The sequence below is a fragment of the Vicugna pacos genome, chromosome 1, assembly GCF_048564905.1.
Source record: "Vicugna pacos chromosome 1, VicPac4, whole genome shotgun sequence".
Classification (NCBI taxonomy): domain Eukaryota; kingdom Metazoa; phylum Chordata; class Mammalia; order Artiodactyla; family Camelidae; genus Vicugna; species Vicugna pacos.
In genome coordinates this window covers 86340256-86361083 of record NC_132987.1, presented here as the reverse complement: position 1 = coordinate 86361083, position 20828 = coordinate 86340256, and the positions used below count along the sequence as shown (strand labels likewise).

The following is a 20828-nucleotide window of genomic DNA, read 5'->3' as shown; positions in this document are numbered from 1 at the left end:
TAGGAATTGATTTGATCAATAAATAATTAGGTGATGACATGTAAGATTTATTGTATTTTTTTTTGAGATCACTTGAGTACCTTCAAGGAAAATGTTGAACTACACTTAAATTCTTCTAAAACAAATCAAACGGAATTTGTGTTAAATGTTTCTGTTTTCTCTGAAAATATTATTTGAAAGTGACTTTTAGGAAGTTACCATAAAAAAGAGCTTCTTTTATAACTATACAATATTGCAAATGAAGAACTAACAAACTCTCTATTTCCTTAAGGAATCACCCAGGTATTTTTTTGACTTAGATCCCTAAGAAAGATTTTAAAACAAGGGTCAGTACATTTTTCTTTTTCTATAAAGACCAACTAGGAAATACTTTTAGTCTTTGTGGGTCAGAGGTTTCTGTTCTACCTACTAAACTTTGCCATTTTATCCTGAAAGCAGGACAGCTATGTTCCAATAAAACTTTATTTACAAAAGAGGAGGTGAACTGGATTTTGCCTATGGGCTCTAGTTTGTCAATCCCTGTCTTAAAATAGAAACATATGCAAATTATGGTAACATTGAAGGTGTCAAATCTAAATATTCCACATTCATAATTAAAGTATGCATGCATAATGTATTTATTCTTATTAATAACCATTAATTGGACAGTAAAGTCTATTAATCTGAAAAGTACAGTTATAAAACATTAATGCTTTTGATAGTCATTGGGAATCACAATAGTTCTGTTTCTTCTTTCAGAAAATAAAAACAACAGAAAAAATTATGAAGTTATATAAAGGCAAATTTTGGTTCTCACACTGTTTTATGAGGTTTGCACATTTTTTAGGTTTGATAGTTTTCCTATTTACATCTTACAAATTGTCCCAAAGTACTAAAATAAAATTCTTCAATGAGTTGGGTATTTTCTTTACATATATAGTATGTTTCTCCTAAAAAAATGAAAGAAGTGATCTATAGATACAAGTTAATAGGAGGTCTAACTCGACACAATACAAATTCACCTCAGAATATAACTTTTTAATAACTGGCTGAATTTGGGGGCCACTATATGCAAAGGGTGAGAAATTTAAAACGATAAGTGGACATAGCTATGACCATACAAAATGGGACACTGTCTATGTATATTCACTTTCCACTTTGCCCTTCCTATTGAGTGACTTACAAAACTGCCAACCATTTTGTAAACACCTCATCTTTTATTAAATCACTTCCTGCCCTTAATATCAAGAATCGTTTCTTTCTCCAGCACTGAACCCTTACCTTTTCTGAGCTTTGTTATGCCATCACAACACATTTCAAAACTGTGCAGATCAGAAATGCCCACAAGGCTAGTTACACCATGAGTGGGATTGTCCATTCTCTTCTTATCACACAACAACTCAAAGTCACAATAAGGTACTCATGCTTGTTAGTTTTGCTGAATAATAATAAATTCTGGTGCAAGGGGAGCACAGAACAAGCATATTTGTTTCAACATGTTAATTAAGATGGTGACAGGTATAATAGAAAGATAGGTCAATTAATAATAATAAATGCATTTGAAAAACACCATGTGGCAAAAATTAATAAAAATTAATGTCTTATTACCTATGTACTTTGCAATAGGGAAGGAGGGTAGTTGTTCAAAGAAGAGTGTAACCCGGGTGACTAGATAAAGTAGTTTGTCATAAACTTAGATTATATATGAGAAGGAGGACATGCAAGTAGTTGATAATTTAGGACATCATACAGCTGAGGTTATTAAGGTATTTATGAGAAGGCTACTAGGTCATTATAATTAAGTGTTTGGGAAAGAGAAGCAGCCTTTTAAATGCCAGTGATGCATCCCTAATCATGTATTCCAGAAATTATCTCATTAAACAAGTGAACTGGATCATGAGTGTATTATATCCATAATAAAATCACTGTCTTTGAAAGATTTATATGAACATTTAGATAGATAGCACTTCACAATTCTATCAGTTATATAGTATTATTTAATTTGAATGCACATGGTGCAGTTAACTTACTCATGAACATACTCAAATGTAGACTTCCTCAAAATTAAAACAATTATAAAAGTCATATAAAAGTGGAAAACATTTTCATAGTTGTTCACAACATCATCTTCTTCAAGGGTAAATTTTACATTAGTTATAGTTACTTTTGCAGGGATGCAGTTATATAATTTACTTCTAAAAATTTTTATTGATGTATAGTCTGTTTATAAGGTGTTAATTTCTGGTATAAAGCATCATGTTTCAGTAATATCTATACATACATAAATTGATTTTCATATACATTTTCATGTTAGCTTAGTATAAGATATTGAATATAGTTCCCTATGCTACAGAAGAAACTTGTTGCTTATCTGTTTTATATATAGAAGTTAATATTTGCAAATCTCGAACACCCACCCCTTTTCCCCCTTGTAACCATAAATTTGTTTACTATATCTGTGAGTCTATTTCTGTTTTGGAGGTAAGTTCATTAGTGTCTTTTTTTTTTCTTTTTTAGAAAAAAAATCATGTATTATTTTTCTTAATCTTTCTGGCTTACTTCATTTAGAATGATGATCTCCAGGTTCATCCATGTTGCTGCAAATACCATTATTTTCTTCTTTTTTATGGCTAAGAAGTATTTCATTGTATGAATATACCACAACTACTTTATCCAGTGTCTGTCAATGGACGTTTAGGTTGTTTACATGTCTTGGCTATTGTATATAGTGCTGATATGATCATTGGGGTGCATGTATATTTTTGAATTACAGTTCCCTCTACATATATGTCCAGGAGTGAGAGAACTGCATCATTTTAGTTTTTGAGGAATCTCTCTATTCTTTCCATAATGGCTGCACCAAATTACATTTCCACCAACAGTGTAGGAGGGTTCCCTTTTCTCCACACCCTCTCCAGCATTTATCATTTGTGGAGTTTTTAATGATGACCAGGCTGGTGTGAGATGATACTATTGTAGTTTTGATTTGCATTTCTCTGATAATCAGTTATACTGTGCATTTTTTTCAAGTGCCTATTGGCCATTTGTATGTCTTCATTGGAGAACTGCTTGTTTAGGCCTTTTGACCATTTTTGGATTTGGTTGGTTGTTTTTTTGTAATTAAGTTGTATGAGCTGTTTATATATTCTGAAAATTAAGTCCTTGTCAGTCACATCATTTGCAAATATTTTCTCCCATTCCATAGGTTGTCTTTTTGTTTTGCTTATGGTATCCTTTGCTGTGCAAAACCTTGTAAGTTTAATTAGGTCCCATTTGTTTATTTTTGCTTTGATTTCTATTGCCTGGGTAGACTGCCCTAGGAGAACATTGCTAAGATTTATGCCAGAAAATAGTTTGCCTATGGTTTCCTCTAAGAGGTTTATAATATCTTGTCTTAATTTAAGTCTTTAAGCCATTTTGAGTTTATTTTTGTGTATGGTGTGAGGGAGTATTCTAACTTCATTAATTTATATGCAGCTGTCCAGTTTTCCCAACACCACTTGCTGAAGAGACTGTCTTTTCTCCATTGTATACTCTTACCTCCTTTGTCAAAGATTCATTGATTCTAAGTCTGTGAGTTTATTTCTAGGCTCTCTGTGCTGTTCCATTGATCCATATGTCTGCTTTTGTGCCAGAACAACACTGTTTTGATTGCTGTAGCTCTGAAGTATTGTATGAAATCTGGAAGGGTTCTTTTTCGTCAGTATTGTTTTGGCAATTCTGGGTCTTTTGTGAGTCCATATAAATTTTAGGATTATTTGTTCCAGTTCAGTGAAAAACGCCCTCTGGGATAGCTGATAAGGTGGCTATGGCCTGGCTGCCATTCTCCCTTCCCCACCATGTGCAACAGCAATAGTGCTTTTTATGGAGGTCCTGGCATGCCTCCACTGGCTCACGTCTTGATTTAGAGATTACAAGGACCCTCTGTGCTGGCTTCTCTCAGTTCCGCCTGCCAAGCAATTGCTTCTATCTCCTCTGAGGCTTGGACGCTCCCTTTCTGTTCCTGCTGACCTCCCTGATGGAGAGGGGGCAACCCAGAGTGAGGGCACTTTTTCTCCTTTGCCACTGTCTCATCATGAGACAGGTCCCACATTGATTTCCTTTTTCTTTTCTTTTTTTTTCTCCTACCTGTTTTTGTGAGGAACCTTCCTGAATTTCTGAGGTAAGAGATATTCTTTCAAAGTTCAGTAGGTATTTTGTGTGAATTGTTCAGTCTGTAGGTGTAATTTTTGGTGTCTTTGTGGAAGAGGATGAGCTATGAGTCCTTCTACTCCAACATCTTTGTAATCCCCCCCAGAATTTCTTGAACACGTGGATGAATAGAGAATAACTATAAATATTGTAGTCCTTTGAAGGTACTCATGTATCCTATATTTATAAATAAGTGGAAGTCATTTAGTAAAATAAGAATATAATTCAGGATCCTTGATTTTCGTAAAGAAACATTATTTTTCTATATACCTGTTACTCAGAGAATATAAACATTACTTCAGTGCCGAACACTGGATATCTTTGGGTTTGATACCTTCTGGTAACATCAAGTGTAATAGGTAAATCTATCCTATTCTAGATACTTAAGAATGATATAAAAAAAATGGTAACAGTAATTCAGCAATTATCTCTCCAGTTGTGTTAAACGTTGTAATTGAATCAATCCATATTATCAGTATGCTGCATATTTATTTCACTCTTTCCTCCCTCTCCAACCTCCATATTCTAACTCACCATTGGTTTCATCTCATTAATAATAAATAAAAACAGTAAATATTTATGGAATATGGATGATATGCCAGGTGTTCTGCTCAACCTTTGCCTTAATTAACTTATGACTCTTCAAAAATGGGTTGTTTTATCTCTAGAGATATGGAAAGATTTCTAAAGAAACTGTGTCTTGCATAATTTTAAAGAATTCAATTCCAGGTACACAGCTTTCAAATGTAATAGTTCCTAAAACCCCAATTTTTTAAACATCTGTTTATGCTTATTCTCCTATCTTCTTTTCTCTTTTACAATAGTCTTTTTCCATAATATGAAAAAAGCAGAATTTGTCACTGACAATTAATTCTATAATGATTCACAAACAGGATATTTCAAAATATTGGTGTTTATGTCAAGAAATGAAAATACGAATAACAAATGACTCATTAAAGTTTTTCAGATCAGATAATGTGCACTTATTGTTATCAAAAAGTTTTGAAGGGGGACCCTCAGCTTGGGTTCCAAAAATATGGAAAATTTTCTAGTACTTTGAGTATTATATACTTTAAGTGAAAGGTGAATTCAAGAACAAATTTCCTTAGGTTTCATCACTATCCTATTGCTATCACTGCCTGATAGGGTCCTTTCCTTTGGTATACAAACACTTTCAATCTCTGACGTTTCTTCCAAAAGACCAGATCTGGGTTGTGGGTCACTTAAGGATTTCTTAGAAGAAGGTTGAGGAAAGACTACTGGTATATGTTGAAAAGAAGATGGGGTGTACTGCATGAGTCCTCTGCAATCATTAGCCCTGTCTACTTGTGTAGTGCAGAGTCTAAATTTAGAGGTGATATTTCTAGGTGTGTAGGAAGTCTGTCATTAACTCATAGGAAAGGGCTGATGAACTCAAGGAGGATAGATATTAATTTCATTAAATCACTGACTTTAACATTCTTAAACTAGACATTAATAATTAAAAGATATTTAAAAGTCTCATGCATGTGTAAATTAAACAATATAAGCTTCTAAGTAACTCATTGGTCAAAGAGAAAAAGGGAATATTATATTTGAATCAAATAAAAATTAACGTATAATATATTAAAAATTCACAGTGTGCAGTTAAATGATAGCACTAAATTCTTCCTTAGAAGTGAGAGTCTGTATCAATGATCTAAGCCTCACTTAAGAATCTACGAGATATGTATGTTCATGTGTGACTCAAACATTATGCAGTACACTGGAAATTGACACACTGTAAGCTGACTATACTTAAATAAAAATATATACAAAAAAACTACAAGAAAATAAAAGTAAATTAAACTCAAAACAAACTGAAAGAAAGATTTATTAAAGAACAGTCTATTAATAAAACTGAAAACAAATCAAAAACTAAAAATGTAAAAGAAATAATCAATGAAACCAAAAAGCAGTTCTTTGAAGATATCCCTAGTATTGATAAAATTCACACTAAGGTGAAGAGAAATAGACAGAGACAGACAGACATACACCCACGCATATACAAACTACAAGCATTAGAAAAGGAGGAGAAATCACATCATATCTTACTGATATTAAAAAATAATAAGGGAATACAGATATTCCTCCACTTAATTGGGTTCTGTCCCAGGAAATTCACTGCATATTGAAAATATTGTAAATTGAGAAAGGTTTTAAAAGCTTAACCTAACAAACATCATAGCTTTGCCCAGCATATGTCAAACTTGCTCAGAACACTTAAAATAGCCTAAAATTGGGCAAACGTCATTTAATACAAAGCCTGTTTTATAATGAAGTGTTGGATATCTCATGTAATTCATTGAATACCATATAAAGTAAAAACGGGACAGTTGTATGGGTACAGAATAATTGTCCGTATATTGGTTGTTTTCCCTTGTGGTCCTGTGGCTAACTGGGAACTGCAGCTCCCTCAGTATCATGAGTATTATGCTGTGTATCTCTAGCCTGGGGAAAGATCAAAATTCAAAATTCCAAGTATGGTTTGTACTGAATGGATATCACCATTTTAAAGTAGAAAAATCGTAAGTTGAAACACTGTAAGTCAAGGACCATCTGCACAACACATTTTTGTCCATAAGTTTGAAGATTTAGATGGGATTATATAATTCCTTGAAAAATTCAAACTAGTCATCATCACTCAAGGAGAAGCTATAATCTGAATAGGTCTATATCTAATAATGATATTGAATCTATAGCTTAAAAATGTTCAATCTAAGAAAATCCTAGGCTCTGACAGACTTCCTGATGAGTTGTACCAAACGCTGAAAGAAGAAAAGTGACCAATTCTATATAACTCTTCCAGAAAAATGAAAGAGGAGGGAATATTTCCGAATTATTTCAGAAGACTATCATTACCTTAGTAAAAAAAAAAATGAGGAAAAAATTATAGACTAATATCCCTCATGAACACACAAAAGTCTTCAATAAAAACAGCAATACATAGAACAGAAATCCAGCAATATGTAAAATACAATACATCATAACCAATTTTTGGTTTATCTCAGGAATGTAAGGTTGATTCAGTATTTGAATATCAATGAAATTCAACATATTAACAGACAAAAGATGAACACCCATATTCCAAAAGATGCAGCAAAGTTCCCTAACAAAACTTGACATTTACCCACGATAAAAAATCTAGACAACCTAGAAATAGGAGAGAATATCTTCAACCCCCTAAACAGCATCAAAAACAATAATATACACACAAAAAATACAACTAATATTATAATTAACAATAAAAGTCTAATCAGTTTTACCTAAAGCTTGAAACAAGGTGAGAATGACTACTCTTACCACTAAGTAAATACCTCTATTTAATATCATACTGGAGGTACTAGGTACTAGGTAGTGCAATCAAGCAAGATACATAAATACAATATATACATACTGGAAAGAAAAGAAACAAAATCCCCAGTTTACAGATAACTTGTTTGTCTATGTAGACTATGCCACAGAATCTACCAAAAAAGTTATTTGAATAATGAATAAGTTTAATAATGTCACAGCAATGATGCAATATGTTAAAGTTGATTATATTTTAAGTATGAAAAATAACTAATTGAAAATTAAAGATTTTATTGTACCATTTCCTGTAACACAAGTACCATGAAATACTTAGTTGTAAGTCTATCAAGATATGTGCAAAGATCTCTATGCTGAAAATTATAAAACAGTGGTGAAAGAAATCAAAGGAGACCTAAATAAAAAGAGATGTGCACTACGCTCATGAATCGGAAGTCTCCATAGTGTGATGGTGTCGGTATCAGCAATCTGAACTACTACAATCCCATTGAAAATCCATGTTGTTGTTGTTTTTAATAGAAATCAATAATCCCTTCAAAAGTAAGTAGAATATCCAAAGTATATATATAAAAAAACAAACTTTTAGGGCTTAAACTATAGGATTTGATTTTGCAACCTAAAGCTTTTGTAGACAAGACAGTTTGTATCGGCCAAAGGATAGATACGTAGTTCAATACAATGAAATAAAGAGTCCAGAAATAAATTCATGTATATGGTCAACTGATTTTCAACAATTTTGCAAAATTCTGACAAGATGCAGAGTACCTGAAGCTCTTATACATTGCAAGTGGGAATGCAAAATGATACAGCAACTTTGGAAAAAAATACGAATGTTAAGTATAAAGTTAAACACCCACCTAAAATAAGACCCAACAATTCCTGTGCTAAATATTAATTAAGTGAAATGAAACTTCATGATCACACTAAAAACCCTGTCTGAAAATGTTTATAGCAAATTTAGTGATAATTTCCAAAAACCAAAAACACCCCAAACACCCTTCAACTGGTTAATGAATGAACCATTAAGGTATATCCATATATGAGTTACTCAGTAATAATAACAACAAACTATTAATATATGCAACATAATTTAATCTCAAATATATTACGCTAAATAATAGAAGTCAAACTAAAACATGTGTATATGGTAAAACCCATTTATATGACATTAAGAAAAGGCAAAACTTTACATAAAGAAAATAGATCAGTACTTCTTTGAGGCTGTGACTGGGAGAACATTTTAGCTGCAAAAGCTCACAGGGAAATTATGGGGGGGATGATGGAGTTGTCCTATATCTTGCAGTGGTAGTTATAAGACAGTATTTTTTTCCAAAATTCACAGAATTGTACACTAAAACCAGTAAAATTTTACAATTGGTAAATTATACCTTGATTAAAAAGATGTTAAAAAAATCCATTGATCAACTAATATGTGATCTTGATAAAAATACTGGAAGAAATTTAAATGATTATGTGAACTTGCTATAAGGAAATTCCTTTCATTTCCATCTACTTATTTATTTCAACACCATTTCCTAGTGCTTACATAGCAAAAATGAAATATACCAATAGAATTTTACCTAAACCTCTCTTATTTCAACATTAAGTGATAGTCATGGATGCATGAATTAATTGTGAAGTGTAAAATTTTATTATTTTATATCTATTTTACATCTATGTCACTAATAGATGTATTTACAAACAAATTTCATTCATGTGTATTGTTTATCTATTAAAAAAGTAGTATATTATGGGACTTAATTAAACTTACCAGCTTCTACACAGCAAAGGAAACCATAAGTAAGACAAAACGACAACCTACGGAATGGGAGAAAATTTTTGCAATGAAACTGACAAAGGCTTGATCTGCAGAATATATAAGCAGGTCATATACTTAACAAGAAAGAAACAAACAACCCAATCCAAAAATGGGCAAAAGACCTAAACAATCAATTCTCCAAGGAAGAAATACAAATGATCAATAGGAACATGAAAAATTGCTCAATATCACTAATTATCAGAGAAATGCAAATCAAAACTATAATGAGGTATCACCTCACACCAGTCGGAATGGCCATCATTCAAAAGTCCACAAAAGGAACCTTACTTCAAAATGACACCTGCACCCCAATGTTCATAGCAGCACTATTTACAATAGCCAAGACATGGAAATAGCCTAAATGTCCATCAACAGATGACTGGATAAAGAAGAAGTGGTATATTTATACAATGGAATACTATTCAGCCATAAAAACCGACAACATAATGCCATTTGCAGCAACATGGATGTTCCTGGAGAATGTCATTCTAAGTGAAGTAAGCCAGAAAGAGAAAGAAAAATACCATATAAGATCGCTCATATGTGGAATCTTAAAAAAAAAAAAAGAACATAAATACAAAACAGAAACAGACTCATAGACATAGAATATAAACTTGTGGTTGCCAAGGGGGCAGGGGGTGGGAAGGGACAAATTGGGATTTCAAAATGTAGAACAGATAAACAAGATTATACTGTATAGCACAGGGAAATAAATACAAGATCTTGTGGTAGCTTACAGAGAAAAAAATAATGTGACAATGAATATACGTATGTTCATGTATAACTGAAAAATTGTGCTTTATACTGGAATTTGACACAACATTGTAAAATGACTATAACTCAATCAAAAATGTGAAAAGAAAGAAAGAAAGAAAGAAAATTAAAAAGTAGTATATTACTATATTGTGAATTAATATATTACCATCAATGATATAAAAGAAATTATTTTGTATTTGAGATTTTTTTTAAAAATTATATATAATTGAAATAATATACAATTAATAATATAGTAATATTTAAATATTATATAGTATTATATATTGGTATATTAATACAAATTATAACATAGGAGATAGGTGTTGATCATTATTTATCACTCTCATATGATTTCCAATTTATGTGATATATTAATACATGATATATAAATGTATAAATACTAATAATATTGTCACTACACCACTAGAAAGGTATGCTATTGTGATAGATGAAAATATTAATCACAAAATATGGCTTTAGGATAAATTTTATTGAAAAAATGGAATGCAAGGATAAGTTCAGTTTTCCCTGGTTTGCAGTTAAAGAAAAACTAAGCAAAAAACAAATTAAAACAGAAGCAGAAAATCAGAAATTAACTAATTTCATCAGTGTCACTTAGTGGTGGGTAATGCCTGCTACTTAGGACTAATCCAGATCTATGTAACACTAACACTCAAGTCCAGGTGTTCTTTGACACAGTGGCAGAATTTTCAAAGAATCTATCCAGAAAACAGACATAAATGGCGGTCCTTTGCGGTTCTGCTGCTAGACTTTTTTAATCAATTATACACTTTGCATTACCTTTCAATATGTTTTATATAAAAAGTCCTCCATTGCTGATTTCAGAGTTGATCTGCATTAAAAAGTTTGCTTATCTTAATCAATGTGTTGCCTCATGTGGCTTGGTTTTTTGGTTGTTGTTGTCATTTTTATGTGTTTGTTTTTGCATACAACTGAAATTATATAATCTTTCATTTTTATTTTTGCCTTTTATGGTAGGTAGTTCAAAATGAATATAAGGATAAGTTTTTACAGAAGGCTTCAATCTGAGTTGTAGACATTCCCCACTGTATAGACGCTTAACACATGTGTGTGTCTTTGTGCATTTCAAAGATTTGCGAGAAATATATATAGTATTATATTTATATTTCTTACTAAATGGATTTTAATTAATTAATCACAATAATCTAACTAAATCTAAAAACCATTTTTAATAATCTCCTTTATTAAATGACCTTTCAATTTATCCATATTACTAAGTCAATCCTATGCTGATGTTTAACTGTAGACCACCTTAAATTATTTGGGGACTAAGTGGAAAACAAATACACAGAGAGGCTCTAGTAACCCTTAAACTATAATTAAAATCTGAACCCTTGAAGATGGATAGAAGGAAAGAAAATGCTTTTGTTTTTAAATATTTTTCGTTTTAAATATGATGTACAGATTATAATATGCTACTTGAATAGGCTGAAATGAAATCTACTTGCTTATGTCAAATTTGAATTTCAGAAACAGACTACTTATTGAATGTCGAATGTCAGAAGTTGAAATGAAACAAATGTGGAAAGGTCTCTCTAAATGTCACACCTATTCTTTTCAAACCAGAATTAGATTAATTTAGCTCATTAATTAACTGATGATATTTTGCACAGCAACAATTTGTATAGGGTATCAAAGTCATTATTTCAGTGTGCAAAGAACTAGAAATATAATTTCCTGTCCTTTAAAAGTGAATCATGAGTATTACATATTAATTGCCTCTTAAATTCCTACTTGAATAATACAAAATCCCCAAAGACAATAAATTTCTTTACATTTACATATCCCTAAACATAAATTTGACTAAAAATGACCATTAGGAAATGCAAAATTAATTGTAGAGGAATTTTATATTTCCTGTCTTCATTTTAATTTTGAAGAGATTCTAGAAATAATATTTTTCATGCACTCAAAAGTATTCTAAATTAATATGCTTTTATTTCTTAACTGCTTTTAAAAAGCATGTAAAGTAAAATCTGTGAAGATTAGTTAAATGTGGAATAGTCTATTTTACTATTTATGCAGTTTTGCCAAAAATTACATATCACAGATGTCTTAATTAGAAAGCTGAAAGATTTTGACATAAACCTTATGCAAAGATCCCTGAAACTTTATATAATTTCACTTCTTTAATTCATTTTTATAAAATATAATTGATATTTTAGACATTTTCCTACTTAGTTTATTATTTTTGAGGAACATATTGTGTTAATATAATTTTCAGTTTCTAGGAAGAAACTATTTTTATGTCTCCATTAGTCAATCTAAAACTTTATTACTTCAAAAGCAGATGATTCTTCTAAGTAATGCTTTTTAAAATGTAGCCAATTTCCAAGATAAAATAATAATAATAGAATCAGAAGATATGAAAGTGACTTACAGGTTATCTAGAACATCTCTCAAGGGAGATAATGACTTTCCAGGCATTTTCCCCCAAGTGAAATCAATCTCTAATTGATCCACACATTTGTGTCCAATTGATAGGAAATGATCATCCCTATCTCTATTTTGTAAATGACCACTTTGTGTTTCCTGCTTTCATCCTTCTTAAAAACCTATGTGAGTCAACTGTATTTTTTGTACAATAAGTTTCATCGCATTTCTTTTTCAAATACTTATATACACAGTGATTACATATTTTCTTACAGATAGTTCCAGCTGAATTTGGGTTTGTTTATTATTTTTCTATGTCCTATATGCAAGCTAAACGCCTATCAAGGACCACTTTCACTTAATATACCTGGAAAAAGCGAGGAGGTCCCAAATGGTACCATCTATTAGCCAAGTGTCCAAACCTTCTATCTTTCTCTACAAGAGGCCATTGATGATTTTGATGTTCATCTGGCACAGACACAGGGACTAAAAGGTTCAGTGTCACTACTTACACAACAGCCACCTGAGGTTGGACCAGAAACGACTTAGAGCAGGCTACGCTTCTTTCAATGACTACATATCTTACTTCCATGAGCATATAAACATATTCAGGAGCACAGATATGACATGTAACACTTGGCTCAAAGGAGAAAAAGAATTAATATTATGTATAAACTATGAAGTGTCATTGGAAAAAACTGAGGTGTTTATCCCACCCTCATAATTTAAGATACACACCCTCAAATAATAAAACCTTATAAAGCTATTGTATTGGTCCACTCTGTGGGTTCTAACCTTAAATCCTGGAGCTAGGATCTGCAACTGTTTTCAAAGGCACGTTTTTATTTAACTTCATTGTGACTTTTAATATTCATCGGAGTTGGTCCTGATCTTGAGTTCATCACCTAGAAAGATAGAGAGTAGCCATTCCTTAAAAATTGATTCAAAGATTCCAGAGGGAGAAAAAAGTCTGTGGTCTTTGGAACTGATCCCTCTAAAAACTATTAGGAGGGTATGGAAAAAATGAGGGATATTGTGTATTTCGCAGAAGAGTTTCAACTGGACCCTATGGTCCAGAGTGGACATACAGTAAGGGAAATTCCAAGGTTTATTTCTTTAGGGCTGTTTCCGCCAGGCTAATTTGCAGTTACATTTCTTTATTATTTGATTGTTCAGCAGGATAACTTCACACACACACACACACACACACACACTTGCAGACACTCATGGGTGTCAGAAATATGACAGTTTAAACCATATTGATGATAACAAATATTCTGATAAAAGGATTATAACTGTGCTCACATGAAGTTAATAGTTCACATTGTTATATATAGCAATTAGATGTCTATGGATTAGTTTTATGTCTTCCAACAATTATCCCAAAACTTGAGATTTCTCTCTATCCATTCAAGTTTTGCTTCATAAATTATAGTAATTATTAAAAATACAGCTTGCCTCTGTTTAATATTAATATTATAAGATGATACATTAAATGCAATTTTTCTTTTAGGAATACTAACTGATTAGGGTAACTAAGTAGATAAATCATAATTTATTTCTCAATTTATTTGGCAAATGGTTACCTCATTTACCAAGAGAATATTTGTTGGCTCTAATACAGTGATTAAGGATACAAGCTTTATAGTGAGAGAGCATAGATTTATATCCTTTTCCTCATACCTATTATTCTGGTTCAGTGCTTCTGTGAAGCAGGGGGTAGGAGGGTGGAGGAAGGCTCATATTGCTGCTGGAAATACATGGATGACTAGATAACCTCATATTCTATATTTATAGCTTATCAGTGAGCATTTGACCAAAGAAATACACTCATGAGAAATGATATAAAACAGAGAGTTTATACTACAGAGACTCAACCTTACAAAAATGTGGGAGCTGATTATATGGATCACACACAGTCATTGCTTCTTCATTGGGTGCTGGGCCTGAGGTCAGCAGAGCAAATGGCTCTGAAGGAAAGGTGAATGTAAAGTGGGGAGAGCAAGGACAAATGGAACATACAAGGAGGATCTGGAACCTGTGCCAATCTCTCATTGCCTCCTAGCCTCCATCCTCATTTTGCTGGTGACATTCAGGAGAAGCTATCACCACAGAGATAAGCACCTGAACCAGGAATCAAGGAAAATGAAGGAAGCTATCCAGGACAAGGAGAAGCTGAATGCCTGGATACTGCTGCCCAAGTTGTATGCCCTAACCTAAGACTTGAGAAACCTAAAGGAATAACGGAAACTGGTGGAGCCGTAAGATCAACTGCTGCCCCACAACAATCAAGCAAACCAGCAGATCAGCGACAATATGCATGAGCTGAAAACAGAACACAGTACCCTACACCAACCTTCCAAGCATAAAAAGAATATGGTTATCCTTTACATTTCAAATGATACTCAGAATGTCTTCTGTGGCCCCTTCTACCCAGGAACTATGCAGTAAAGTTTGTCTGGAAAATGCAGTTCTACTTTAACTAAAGTTGAAACATTTCAGATCTCCCAGAGCCTACATTATTTCAACCATCTATATATTTATTTTTTGAAACATACTTAACTTCCAAATAGAAACAGTAATGAAATCTCAGTTCCAGATAATATTGATACAAATATTTGTTACAAAACCCAAAACAGGGTTACTCTCCTTCCAAAAGAACATTCAAAATCCTTTTACAGGCATAACTCATTTGATTGTGTTTGCTTTATTGTGTTTCACAGACATTGCATTTTTTGCAAACTGAAGGTCTTAGGCAACCCCATGTTGAGCAAGTCTATTGGTGCCATTTTTCCAACTGCATTTGCTCATGTTGTGTCTCTGTGGCACATTTTGATAATTTTTATAATATTTCAAAAATTTAATTATTATTATATTTGTTACGGTGATCTGTGACCAGTTATCTTTGATCTTACTATTGCAATTGTTTTGGGGTGCCATGAATTTTGCCCATGTAAGTCACTGAACTCAATGGATAAATGTTGTGTGTGTTCTGACTGCTCCAAAGACCAGTTGTTCCCTTTCTTTCTCCCTCTCCTCAGGCCTCCCTACTCCCTGAGACACACAGTACTGAAACTAGGCCAGTTAATAACCTTACAATGGCCTCTAAGTGTTCACGTGAAAGGAAGAGTTGTAAGTCTCCAACTTTAAATCAAAAGCCACAAATGATTAAGCTAGTGATGAAGGAATACCAAAAGCTGAGATAGGTCAAAATCCAGGCCACTTGTGTCAAACAGTTAGCCACGTTGTGAATGCAAAGAAAAAGTTCTTAAAGGAAAATAAAACTGCTACTCCAGTGAATACACAAATGATAAGAATGTGAAACAGTCTTGTTGCTGACGTGGAGAACATTTTAGTGGTCTGGACTGAAGAGCAAGTCAGCCACAACATTCCCTTAAGCCATACCTAATCTGGAGCAAGTTATCCAGAAGACCTAGCTAAGATAATTAATGAAGACAGCTTCACTAAAGAACAGATTTTCAATGTAGTTGAAACAGCCTTGCATTGAAAGAAGATGGCATCTCACACTTTCATAGCTACAGAAACATCAAATCCTGGCTTCAAAGAACAGGCTGACTCTCCTGCTAGGGGCTAATGTAGCCGAAGACTTTAAGTTGAAGCTAATGCTCATTTATCATTGCAGAAATCCTATGGCCCTTGAGAATTATGCTAAATCTACTCTGCCTTTGCTCTATAAATGGGACAACAAAGCCTGGATGACAGCATATCTGTTTTCAACATGCTTTACTGAATATTTTAAGCCCACTGTTGAGAACTAGTTTTCAGAGAAAAAGATTCCTTTCACAATATTTCTGTGTAGCACAGGGAGCTATATACAAGATCTTTGTGGTAGCTCACAGCAAAAAAAAATGTGACAATGAATATATGTATGTTCATGTATAACTGAAAAATTGTGCTCTACACTGGAATTTGACACAACATTGTAAAATGACTATAACTCAATAAAAAAAAGTTAAAAAAAATACTGCTCACTAACAATATACCTGGTCACCCAAGAGCTCTGATGAAGATATATGAGATTAATGTTGTTTTCATGCCTACTAACACAACATCCATCCTGTAGTCCATAGATCAAGGAATAATTTTGACTTTCAAGTCTTATTATTTAACAAATTTATTTCATAAGGTGTCATAGATAGTGATTCCTCTGATGGATCGGGGCAAAGTAAAATTAAAACCTTCAGGAAAGAATTCAATGACATTTTATTAAGAACATTCATGATTCATGGGAAGAGATCAAAATATCAACAATAATAGGAGTTTGACAGAAGGCGATTCCATCCCTCATGGATGATTTTGAGAGGTTCAAGATTTCCATGGAGGAAGTCATTGCAGATGTGGTAGAAATAACAAGAGAACCAGAATTAGAAGTGGAGCTTGAAGATGTGGCTGAATTGCTGCAATTTCTTGATAGAACTGTAACAGATAAGGAGCTGCTTCTTATGGGTGAGCAAATTTGTTTCTTGAGATGGAAACTACTACTGACGAGGCTCTGTGAGGGTTAATGAGACGACAACTAAGGATCTGGAATATTACAAAAACAGTTTACGAAGAGGAGGCAGAGTTTGAGAGGACTGAATTTTGAAAGAGGTTCTACTGCAGTAAAATACTATCAAACAGCATTGCATGCTACAAACAAATGGTTCTTAAAAGAAAGAATCAATTGATGTGGCAAATACTATTATTGTTTTATTTTAAGAAATTGCCGCAGCCACCCTAATCTTTGACCTTTAACCACTACCTGGATCAGTCAGCACCCATCAACGTTGAGGCAAGACTGTCTACCAGTAAAAAAGATTAGGACTCATTGAAAGTTCAGATGATGGTTAGCATTTTTTAGCAATAAAGTATACTTTTTAATTAATGTATATGCATCATTTTTTAGACATAATGCTACTGCTTATTTATTAGATGACAGTACAGGATAAACGTAACTTTCACATACACTGGGGAACCAAAAATTTTGTTTGACTTTGTTTATTGCAGTGGTCTAGGACTGGATTAGCAAAAATACAAGATGAGTTTGGAGCACCTCATAGTATGAGAAGGAAAATGTTCAAATATTAAAAGATGAAGACATGTCAAAGAACCCAGAAGCTAACATGAAAGAGCTCCCAAGGCCAGAACCGTAGTAATTTGAACAAAAGAAAAAATGCAGTACTGGATTATAACCAACAACATAAAATAAATATACATGAGTTCATACTATTATAAATAAATGATTTAATACTGAATAAATGAATATATGGTAGAGAAAAGACAACTCTTTCTTATAGAATTCCAAATAGTACATGTAGATATTCTCTCTTTCAGGAGTTGAACCTCAGTGTTCCCACCCTCTTTAGGATAGCCTGAACATGAGCTGGCAATCAGAAGAGAAAAGCAGTAACTTTACAGTGGGGAAATCTAGAAAACACTATCTTAACACTGACTATGGTTATCATCACCAGTAATGTCATATGGATACCATGTGCCCTGATATGGTGTAATAAAAAGGGTATTCCATTCACTACAAAAATCAAAAACCCAGTCTGATCATGACAAAAGCATCAGACAAACTCAACTGAAAGAAATTCTACAAAATAACTGACTAGTTCTCCTTGCGAGTGCCCAGGTCAGGACACTTAAGGAAAACTGAGACATTATCACAGACCAGAGGAGACTAGGGAGACAAGATAAATGATTGTAGTGTGTTACCATGTGTTGGACACTGGAAAATAAAAAGAATATTAATGGAAAAACTGATGAAATACAAATAAAGTCTCGAGACCAGTTAATAGTAATGTACCAGTATTTGTTTCTCAGTTTTGACAAGTGTCCCATAGTAAAGGAACATAAGATTAACTGAATGTTAGGTTAACTGAAACTGGTGAGGGATATACAAGAACTATCTGCACTATCTTTGCAATTTTTCTGTTAATCTAACATGTTCTCAATAAATGGGTTATTTTAATTAATAGTCATTCTGCAGTTCTATTAGGCCAGGTACTTTATAATGATAGAGACCGTGATAAGACCAGTGAAATCCATAAACAGGAGCAGATTGCCAGTTTGTTTGCTATAAAATGGGTTCTGTGGTCAGAAACAATACTGTGTGAAATACCATGAGTATAAGTAAGACATTCTAGAGATCCATAGGTGGTGGTTTGGGCAGAAAAACTGTGTGAAAGGAAGGCACATCCATATCACATAAAGGTCTAGTCTATGATGATGGAAGTGTTCCTATGTAATTAGTCTGACACCAATTTGTGCCAGACTTGTGCCATATTGGCAAAGTAATTGTTGGTCTCAGCTGGTAATAGGTTGGATAATCAGCAATTGTTCTAGTCAAACAGACCTGAGAGATCTGAAGATCATGCTATTGAACCCATGTGCATACTCTTCTATTTGTTGCCATGACAGGTTTATTCATAGACTTATTGAGCACAGACACGGGTGGCTGCAGAAAAAATCTTACTGATATCTACAGAATGGCTCATCCTATATACTTGATTATTAAAATCTTCATCTACTGAGATTTATCTTTAATAAATATTTACATAGGACACAAATGGGCCTACTCTGTGCCCATTTGGAGAGTTCTATCTATCCATCTCTTTTCCTAATTTTTAAATTATGCTCCTTTCACATACCTGACAGTTCAGCCAAACCATTAGCCATAGTATTTGTCAGTGTAAATCTATGCTTCTATCTTATCTCGTGAAAAATAAATAACTGCATACTATTTGACAGTCTACCCTATGGAGGATTTTGCTTCATCATTGTCCTTCAGGGCCACCTCAATATGGGTCTGTAGCGTGTTAGCTGTCCACTCTCATATGTTATAAATGAATCATTCAGAATCATTACTCTTCATGAATCTATAGAGGCAGGTGAGAGGGAACAGTCAATGCAGCAAGAATATGAGCCATGGAATCCTGGGAAACAAACTCAGGCATCTTGTGCCTTCAACTCTTGCTAGAACTCAAGCTCCCATAAACAACATCTGTCTGATGATGCAGTTTTACTGGCATACTCAACACTGCGGTTTGGTGTGGTAGACAAAATATGATTCCTTATGGACATTCCAGATTGTGTGCTAATGTGGGGGTCCATAGTCAAGCATTCACTCCCTACTGAGACCAGCACAAGCCATAAATTATGACAGGAGAATGCTTATCATCAAAGGATAGCAAAGTTTTCCTCCTAAAATTCTAAGGATCTGCACTGTAATTAATGTGAGTAACCAGAAATAGGTAAATTCAGTAAAAGTAAAATGGTACCACTGTTATCTTTGACTTGTGGCTGCCGAGGCCACCCCAACATAAAGATGTGGAGATTTTTCTTCAAATTTCTGGCCTTGCAGTTGTCTTTATTCTAGCTCTTCTATGTTCTCTTGCCATAGTGAAACTCTCTCTTTTTTTTAAACTATTGGCTCTTTCACATCTAATCTGCATCAGAGAAAAAAATATCTACCCAAACTACCTACCTATTTACCTCCTTCAGTCAATTTTCCATTAACCTTTAATCTTACATATATACATTAAATTGCATCACTAATGCACACTTTCTCACTCCTTTTGATATAGTCCATTTCTGGTGACTTACATGTACATAGATAAGAATCAACCTAAAAATTAATATCAGCTAAACCCCAGTGAAAAAATTTACTTCTGGAAATAGAAGATAATTTATAAAGACTCTATATCCTATTTTAGGTGAAACTGAAAAATATTCAGTTAGTGAAATTAACAAGAACATCCTAAATGAAGAAAAGTTAACTATCATTAAAATGAGTAATCAGAAATGCCTTAAAGAGTCCAGAATCAAAAACATCATGGCATCAACATTTATAAAACAAAAGCTCTTGGCAGTATTCTGACTTTTGTTTTAATAAGTATTAGAGGGTTCTGTCATTTTTCCTCTTTCATATCCAGAGCCCATTGCTTTGTTACAAGACATGGGCAATTAGAATATAATGCTTGAATATTCCTTTACAGAACCCTTGCTTCACAATAATTTAAAAAGAGATGTCTCATAGCTTCTGATATGCAATGACATCGATGACAACAAAATAATAATATAAGAATAGTTAAATGCAAATTAATTGCTTGCCATGTGTCATATATTAGGGTAGTGTTACTGAGCAATGGCTTGCTGCCTGACACACATAGAAGCCAAAACTGTGACACCAGCTTTTGAGAAAAGAAAGAACTTTATAGTGAGGTTGACGAGCAAGGAGACAGGAGGGAAGTTACAAATCTGTCTCCCCTATCTAGGTTTGGTCAAACTTTTATGCGTTAGGGAGGACAATCTGCTATGTGAAAGCACTGGCAGG

General features: G+C 33.3%; 1 long non-coding RNA gene across 1 annotated transcript in view; it reads right to left on the bottom strand.

The window, feature by feature from the left end:
• Positions 1-13391, bottom strand: part of LOC140698069 (uncharacterized) — a 211962-nt gene extending 198571 nt beyond the window's left edge. Inside the window, exon 1 of the long non-coding RNA XR_012075479.1 lies at positions 13286-13391. This is a non-coding gene — a long non-coding RNA (uncharacterized lncRNA). The remainder of the gene's footprint in view (positions 1-13285) is intronic.
• Between the last annotated feature and the right edge of the window lie 7437 nt (positions 13392-20828).